The sequence below is a fragment of the Microtus ochrogaster genome, chromosome 5 (assembly GCF_000317375.1).
Source record: "Microtus ochrogaster isolate Prairie Vole_2 chromosome 5, MicOch1.0, whole genome shotgun sequence".
NCBI lineage: Eukaryota > Metazoa > Chordata > Mammalia > Rodentia > Cricetidae > Microtus > Microtus ochrogaster.
This window is the reverse complement of record NC_022012.1, coordinates 67,829,226-67,835,900: the sequence shown is the minus strand read 5'-3', so window position 1 is coordinate 67,835,900 and position 6,675 is coordinate 67,829,226. Positions and strand designations below refer to the sequence as shown.

At 47.2% G+C, this 6,675-nt stretch overlaps 1 protein-coding gene across 3 annotated transcripts in view; it reads right to left on the bottom strand.

Annotated features, from left to right (window-relative positions):
* Cgnl1 (cingulin like 1) overlaps positions 1 to 6,675 on the bottom strand; it is a 155,522-nt gene that overhangs the window by 35,271 nt on the left and 113,576 nt on the right. The gene's annotated exons all lie outside the window — the stretch shown is intronic.

Sequence of the window (6,675 nt, the reverse complement as noted above, 5' to 3'; positions counted from 1 at the left end):
AGTGCTGGGATTAAAGGCGTGCGCCACCACCGCCCGGCGACTCATTTCTTTCTATTCCACCTGCAGACATGGTTTCTCTGCATAACAGTCCTGGCTGTCCTGGAACTACCCTTGTAAACCAGGCTGGCCTTGAACTCACAGAGATCCTCCTGCCTCTAACTTCTGAGTGCTGAGATTAAAGGCGTGTGACACCACCACCCAGCTACAGGACTCATTTCAACACCCAGTATTGAGGGGGAAAAATGCTAACTAGCAGGGGAAGAAGACAGGGTAAATGACAACCTGGAGGCCACTGCTGCCTGTTGTCTGCTCTTAAATGAGATGTGGGCCAGGGTAGAGCTATGTAGTTTGATGCCCAGCAAAAAAAAAAAAAGGGGGTGGGGGAATTAATGCAAAGATGAAGGATCATAAGAGCATAACCACACCCACTCATTGGAAGATTATCTGGGGCGGCCTCCATAGAATGCTTGCCAGCCCTTGCCTGTGCTCAGCCCTTTTCGAGCTCTCTATCTTGCTATTCTCATCCAACCTGAAAGATGGGAAAAATGGGTAGGCTGGGGGCACAACAGCTCTGTTAGTAGATTGCTGGCCTAACATGCATGAAGTCCTGGGTTTGATATCGAGCATCACATCTACTGGGTGTGGTAGTCACACTCTTTAGCAGTAGGGTGATACAAACAAGAGAAAGGAGGGCAAGGTCATCCTCTGCTACGTAGTGAATTTGAGGCTAGCCTGGGCTACGCAAGACCTTCTCACAAACAATAGCAAATAAAGACAGCACCCCTTCACAACATGAACTCAAACTGGGTCAGGGACCCAAATTCTAGAATTAAAAGCATTAAAGCTCTCAGAAGACACAGGAGTGCATACCTGTGATTTTAGTTTAGGCAAAGGTTCCTCAGCTATAGTACCAGAGGCACAGATGACAAAAGGACAGATTGACTTCTATGTGTGTGAGTGTATGCCTGCATATAGTATGTGTGCCACATGTGTGAAGTACCCATGGCATCCAGAAGAGGGCATTATATCCCCCAGGACTGGAAATACAGGTAGTTGTAAGCCTGTAACTCCCTGTGAGTAGTCTGTGAGATGTAAGAAACTTTTTATAATACTGGGGATACCACCAGGATGATAAGATGGCCCCACAGAATAAAAGAAAATACTTACAAATCAGATCATATGAAAATTTGTGAAGAATTCTTCACCTTCATAATAAAAAGATAAACCACCCTTTTTTAGAACTTGCTCTATAAAGCAGGCTGGCCTCAAACTCACAGAGATCCACCTGCCTCTGCCTCCCAAGAGCTGGAATTAAAGGTGTGTTCTTCAGTGCCCACAAACCACCCATTCTTGATGAGGGCAATGGATAGAAATAGATTTGTTTCCAAAGAAGACCCAGGAATGGGCATGGGAAGAGCTGGTCAGTACTGTCAGCCACTAGGGAAGGACAAATCAGGGTCACAGTCACACACACGTACTGCTAGGGAGGATAAGGAAAAACAAAAACCCTCACACAATGCTGAGAAAATTCAAAATTGTGTAGCCATGCAGGAAAGTTGTCAGCTCCTCCAAACAATGTTTAACTAAATTTCCCCATGACCAACTACTTCACTTTTTTCTATATGCCTAAGAGAAATAAAAACATCCAAATATGTGTGTGTGTGTGTGTGTGTGTGTGTGTATACACATGGCCAAGGCACCATTATTCATAAAAGTGGAAACAACTTATATTCCCATCAACAAATGAATGGGTAAATAAAATGTGGTACAGTCATATAATGGACTATTATCAGGTCATAAAAAGAAATGAAATACCAATGTATGCTACAACAGAAAACATGATACCAAGTGGAGGCTCCCAGCGAGATGAGGAACTAGGGATCCCTGAGAGATTGCCCTCGGGAATGGTGAGGGTGAATTGAAGATGGGTACGTGTCTATGTGTTTTTTCATCCCCAGACTCTTGCTAGATACCAGTTCCAGGTGGTGCAGGTGCCACAGGAGGCAGAGCAGAGATCAGGAACTAGGGACTCTCTGAGGGACGCCCTCCAGAAGACTGGCCAGCAGGAAAGTAATAAAGAGGAGGCGGGAGGGTGAATTAAAGGCCTCAAAAAGATGGAATGTGCGCAGAGAATCGGGAGTGCAGAGAGACATTTGATTCTGGGGAGTGCTAAGAAAGATGTCTAGATTTCAAAATGTGGATCTAAGGATTTGTTACTTTGAAAAAGGAGTTGGTTTTTTTTTTTTTGTTTCCACGGAAGATGAGGACCTATGGAATCCTTCTAGATTAATGTGGTTTGATGGACCAAGACCCCCCCCCAAAAGGTTGCTATGATTACCCTCAAAAAATTACTTTGCCCTATAAACATCAGGAAGTAGTTTAGAGAGAACAATGCCCAAATTCCCTAAATGATTGTTTACTGGAGACTGTGGGGCTGAGGGGGACGCTGTTAATGGTAGTGGTCTCCAGCTCTGCACGCCTAAGAGTTTGCTACACAAGCAGCAGGCTTTTCTGCACAGTAGCCTCTGAAGGTCCTCAGCCCACTTGCCACCCTGGCTCCCAGCAGTGGCAGGAGGTGGTGCCTGTTCTTGTGGAGCCGCTGCAGCCATAGGATTTGCTGAAGGAAGAAGCAGAAGCAGGAGGAGTTTGGGGCCAGCATTTATGACTGCTGCTAATGAGCCAGTGCTGAGCCATCCTGCCGAGAGAGAGACTTTGGGATCACCATGACTGTAGTGGCCACTACTGTCACTGTTGTAGCCTCCTTCGTGGCAGCTGGAACTGCCATCAGCCAGACATCTGCTGTGGCTAACTTGTACAGTGACTATGTTCACTAGGGCATTTTCCAACGTATTGCTATCATATTTGTGCCATGTCCTGGGCCAGTCCAGAACCTTGGTCTAATTATATAGAAAAGGGGGAGATGTTGGGGACTGTGGACCCCCCCCAGACCCTGAATTTTCTGTGACCCCCTGCCTGCTAGAGTAAACAACTTGTTTTCCTATGCTTGCAGCTGCTCTGAGCACGAGACCCTGAGGAGTTTCTGATGGCAGGGGAGTGATTTCTGGTTGGCTTACAGCTGAGAGTTACGGCATGGCCATTAGTCAAGGAGACCCTATATAAGCCTCCCTGGAACACAATAAAGGGGCATTCTTGGTGTTACGTGTGTGTGTGTGTGTGTGTGTGTGTGTGTGTGTGTGTGTGTGTGTCAATCTACAGCCCCTTGCCCAACACACAAACCATACCATAGCATGTAGTGTCTAGAGCAGACGTTGTGCTGCAACCAAGTGAAAGACGCTATATTGATGCTGAAGGAAATGTCTACAATAATAAATCTAAAGATAAAGAAAAATAGCTTAATGGTTGGTCAGGGCTAGAGGGAAGAGCTGGGGAAGAGGTGGAAAGGGTCTGCTAATAGACATGCATTTTCATTTGAGATTAAATGAAATCATGCAAATATGCTCTAAACTACAGAGTTGTACATTATGTAAATTATAGATTATAGCTGTCTTTTCTTTTTCTTTTAGATTGACCAGCACAGGGAAGACCTGGAGTCAGAGTAGGGATGATGGACAAAGGCTGTTTGTCTACCCCTGAGCACAGGTCTAGCTGTTTTAAAGATTTATTTTTATTTAATGAGTGTTCACCTGCATGTATGTCTGTGTATCACACGCAGGTAGTGCTCGAAGAGGTCAGGAGAGGGCACTTGATCCCCTGGAGTTACAGGTGGCTGTGAACTGCCATATGGGTGCTGGGCACCAAACTGGGTCCTCTGCAAAGGCAACAAGTGCTCTTAACCTCTGAGCCATCTCTCCAGCCCAGAGTACAAGGTTTGCAGAAGCAGGAGGAGGGGAGCCCTGAGGTCTGCCCGAACCATTTGGTGAAGGAAAGAACACTTATACATGTGGCCAGCAGGTTTTTATTACCCCAGAAGTCTCAGGAAAAGGAAGGACGGTGGAAACCAGGCCTGTTTTAACCTTGATTTTGACAAACACACCCAGGCTTACTTAGAGAAGGGCACTTGGTCTGTAAGTTCATAGCTGGCAGGGTCACCCCAGCCTGAGCCTCCACAGTGGCACAGGCTGAGTTTGGCTCTGGGGAAGCATGTGTATATCCTGACACTTAGTACTGTTTTGATTATTTGCAAAGTGCTAATTTGCCTTTCTCTGTGTTCACAGTGTGGTAAACCACATTGTGTTTACAAATAGCTTAACATTTAACATGAGCCTTGGCGGGCAAATGGCTCCAGAAAGCTCTTCTGGCCCCTGTTCCCCCACCACCCCTACTTTACTATTTTATAAAAAGACCATAAAACAAACTTTCCTTTTCCTGGAACCATACCTAATTCTACAACAGTCCTGGCATCTAAAAACAAACAAACCCCATACCCTTTCGTTCAAGGCAAGTGACGCATGAAGGTTCTTTTACACGAGAGCCAAGCAAAGAAAGTTGGTGTAGGAAGGCTCTCCAAGGCCTCCCTCTCCCAAATACCCCCACTCCCACATCATCTTTTCCAGGTTCTTAGTGATGTCTGGGTCCGGTTCATGTGGCAAAGACGTCAGAGCTGGCAAAGGCCTGTTGACCCAGAAGGTCATGGTACAGACATGGAAGCCATATTTATAGTGCTGGAGCCATTTCCGTGACACACTGGTCTTACTTCCCGGATGTCACGGCAAGGTTAGAGAGACCATAGCACCAGAAAGAAGACGCTGTGAGATGAACATCCAAAGACGGATGCTTCTGATTCATAGAGCTGGGCTTGTCACAGCCTATCAACTCTATCACTCCACCAGGCAGTCACACAACAAAAATCCACTCCAACTCCCTGCCATCCATCCAGCACCTACACTGTATCATGGTCACAAAGCGAATGGGCTGTTTTCTACTATTGCTTTCCAAGCCTGGACCATCGCTAAAAGTTGCAGTAAGATAATTTTTCCATCTATCAGACAACCAAGGTAAACATTTTGGTAACAGCATTTGGGCAGAGTCAGAAAACACGGCTGGTAGGGTGAAAAACTGGCTCAAGGGCCTAGAAGGCTGTGCAGTAGTAGCCATTGCAGTTACAGGGCATGTTCCCTTTGCACAGCAACTTTCGCCTTGTACCACAGCCTACACATACGTAAAATGGTAAAAACAAAATGAGCCTAATGGCCAGGTGTGGTACACTCCTTTAATCCTAACACTGGGAAAACAAGGGAATCTCTGTGAGTCTGAGGCCAGCCTGGTCTACGTAGTGAGTGCCAGGCCAGTCAAGCTACAAAGTGAGACTATGTAAAACAAAACAAGACAAAATGAGGCGCTGCACCATAAAAGCCTGCAATCATGTTAAATGTCATTCAGTGTTGCGTCAGTTCAATGTCGCTACGCAGTGGGGGGGGGGGATAAGGGAGTAAGTGAGAAAAGTAAACAAGATGCAGAATACGCCATCTAGCCGGTCTGTGAACAAGCTAGGTGGTGATGTGTCTACTAGGCTTCACTATGACCTGGTGGTTTTGATTGGCTGTGAGGAAGGGGAGTGGGGCTGTGGGAAACGTGGAGGCAAGTTTAGCCATCGCAAACTCTTATAACATTTTCATCCTGAACCACAGGCATTCAACATGGACTCGCGTTTATAAAATAAACGTGTGTATTCTTTTCAAAGTTCAACCCTTTTGACCACAGGCACCCGGAGGACAATCAGGCAAGTTCTCACCTCCTCCAGCCTGCAGAAACCTTTCTCCCGGCCTGTTCACAGGCCCTTCTGCACAGGGAGAGATAGCGGAGCCCAGCGACAGCTGAACAAATAAAGCAAAGGCCGCTCTCTCACGTTGGTTTACACAGTGAAGAAACTGCTTCTCACCACCAAGAGCCAGGAGGGCGAACAGGCACAGGCAGCCCCGCACTTTGCAATGGCATGAATGGTCCTTCAGCATTTACACCAACCAACGTGGAGGTGTAGGAGCCCGTGGTGCACTGCAGAGAGAAAGCCCGGTAGGCAGTGGACGGCAGATCTCCAGGCTCAGGTTTCTTCTTTACAAATCTCGCCTTTCCCGCTGTGACATTTAACTCTCTGCCCTGGCACTTGGGGCAGGAGATGGGAGTGCAAGTGCACACGCGTGCATCTGGTGGCACTTGGGGCAGGAGATGGGAGTGCAAGTGCACACGCATGCATCTGGAAGCCAGAGATCAACCTCGTTGTCATTCCTCAGGCACTATTTTTTCCTTTTGAGACAGGTTTCGTATTATCCTGGAACTCACCACGTAGGACAGACTACCCGGCCAGCCAGTCCCAGAGATCTGCCTGTCTCCATCTCCCAGGCACTAGAATTAGAAGTGCCGGATGACACACCCAGAATTTTCACTTTGGCTCTGTGGATCAAATTCACGTCCAAGTGCGTGCTTGCCAGGCAAATCATCTCCCACTGCGTACCTGTTTATATTAACGATCATGGATGTTTGGCATCCAAGGAACATTCAACTCGAACCTCATGGTTTTGCCAAGCACCCTCTCCCTCACCCACTTATCACAGCAAAGCACAGCCCAGCTGCAGAATGGGATTCCCACCTTTGCTTGGGAAAATGCCTGACAGGGTGACAGGGGGGAGGGGGAGAGAGAGAGAGAGAGAGAGAGAGAGAGAGAGAGAGAGAGAGAGAGAGAGAGCACATACTACTGCAAAAAGGCAGCAGAGCTTACTT